Genomic DNA, 2,570 nt, shown 5'->3' with positions numbered 1-2,570 from the left:
ATGCTTCTCACCTCCAAAACCATGAGACAATACATTCAAGTTGTTCAAAAGATAAATTTCTCATTTTTTAAGCCACCCAGCTTTCAGTACTTTGTTCTCACAACCCTAAGAAACTAATACAGCTGTTGTGACAGGCCACATCCATTGTGCAAAGGTTTGGGGACATTTTCTGTGTTCTAGGCATTGACAAGACATGAATTGTGCTGTATCAAGCTTTCTTCTGCATGGGAGATACAATTAAAAAAAAAAGTGTGTTGCCATCAGGATGATTCAGACTCATGGCAACCCCATGTTTTACAGTGTTGCACTGCTTCATAGGGTTTTCTTGAGTGTGATTTTTAAGGAAGCAGATTACCAGGCCTTTCTGCTGCTGCTGGGTGGGTTTAAATCTCCAATTTTTAGGTTAGCAGTCCAAAGCAACCCTTTGCACCACCAAGGGACCTAGAGACTTAATGATGTTGTTGTTGTGTGCCATAGAGTTGATTCCAACTCATGATGACCCCATATGACAGAGTAGAATAGCCCCATAGGGTTTCCAAGGCTGTAGCCCTTATGGAGGAGCCCTGGTGGCACAGTGGTTAAAGCACTCGGCTCCTGCTGAAAGGACGGTGCTTCAAACCCACAAGCTGCCCTCTGCAAGAAAGATGTGGCAGTCTGCTCCCATAAAGATTTATGGCCTGGAGGAAATCCGCAAGATGGCTGACTAGGTAGACGCTACCTCGGATCCCTCTTGCAACAAAGACTCGGAAAAACAAGTGAATCAATCACATACATGACAATCTACGAACCCTGAACAACGAACACAGATTTAAAGAGTTGACCTGAGTGACAGAGACGGAGAATGAACAACTACGGGGAAGCAATGACTGTTTTCAGAGCCTGGAGCCAGCATCCCAGTCAGGTAACCTTGGCGCCGGGCTTAGGACTGGGTGCAGGGGAGCTGAACACAACATCTTGTGACGGCGCAAACACGGGGCGCAGCCCTACCCCCCTGAACTGACCCCGGGAGGGGGCCCAGCCGGTCCGCGTGGGCAGCGCGGCGACGGGGCTCCCCGGAGGAGAAGTCGCCGGGAGGCAGTGACTGGTTTTGGAGCCGGGAGTGCAGCGTCCCAGCCGGGGAACCTTGGCGCCGGGCTCTGGACTGGGCACAAGGGAGCTGAACACAGCATCCAGTCACGGCGAAAACACGGGGTGCAGCCCTACTTCCCTGAACTAACCCCGGGAGGGGGCCCAGACGGTCTGCGGAGGCGGTGCGGCGACGCGGCTGGTGGGATGAGAAGTCCCAGGGAGGCAGCGACTGATTTTGGAGCCGGGAGTGCAGTGTCCCAGCAGGGGAACCTTGACGCTGGGCTTTGGACTGGCAGCGGAGGATCTGACCATGGCTTCAGCGGGCCAGACCCTCGGGGACAATTTCCACACAGCCAGCACACATAGGTGACACGCCCCTCGGGAATCTCTGATAAAATAGTCATCCCAAGCAAGATAAGCAACTTTGGCTATATTCCGGGGTGCTACTCTCTCCTGTTTTTCTGAACCCTCCCTTCCCCTTCCCAGGCGGCTTCATTAACATTGGAATTTCCTGAGCCAGAGGGAGAACAGCTCCAGCTCCACGGCTTTGCTTTTCCCTTTTCTTTTTTTTTTTTTTTTTGGTCTTTTCCTAAGAGAAGCAACCACAAAAAACCCAGGGACAAAAAATCCTTCCCTAATTGGACTGAAAACACAGAACCAGCTCCAGCCAAGCATATATGATCCAAATCTCGGGCTTTCATCCTTACAGGGAACAAGGTGGCTGTTATAATGCAAAGGCAGTTCTCATAGGGATCTGACTGCATTTTTTTTAGTGGATTTACTGGAAAAACAAGTTTCCCAGGTCTGATATCTCTGCTTATTCAACAGAGCCCTAAATGACCCACAACAGGGAACTGAGGGCTGAAGCTCCCCCCAGACCACCTAGCCTCTTGCCTTAGGGATCTAAGGAGGGTGACACCTACCAATCAGTAGAGGTGCTTGCACTGGGGGCCTGAGGTACAGCTGCAGAGCCCTACCACCAAGGTGCTATAGGAATAGAGACACACCTACCTCACTGACACTTGGGGGAAGCCTGTCAGCATCCTGCCCCCCCCCGGAGTGTGAACCCCAGCTGCTAATAGAATCTGGTGCACACAACTATCACCACTACTTCTCGAGATGGATAGGTGTTAGGGTGTAGCACACACTTGATGACCCAAAATCAGATTCTACTCAACAATAGTGAATAGACTCAGGCATATATATCTGGTAACAACCCAAACCAGCTGGTAACAGGTCATAAGTAAGTCAAGGACTACAACAAACAAGACAGCACAATCTAGTAGCCCATCCACGTATATTGAAAGAAAACAAAACAAGATAAGACTCAGTGAGCAATTATAGAATAAATCACTACTATATCTTAGTGATGGCTCGGAGACAGCAGTTGATATCAAACCACATAAAGAAGCAGACCATGACAGCTTCTACAACCCCCTGAAACAAAAGAATCAAAATCTTTCCCAAATGAAGATACAATCCTGGAATTATCAGATACAGAA

This window comes from Elephas maximus, chromosome 11 (assembly GCF_024166365.1).
Source record: "Elephas maximus indicus isolate mEleMax1 chromosome 11, mEleMax1 primary haplotype, whole genome shotgun sequence".
Classification (NCBI taxonomy): domain Eukaryota; kingdom Metazoa; phylum Chordata; class Mammalia; order Proboscidea; family Elephantidae; genus Elephas; species Elephas maximus.
This window is presented reverse-complemented; position numbering follows the sequence as displayed.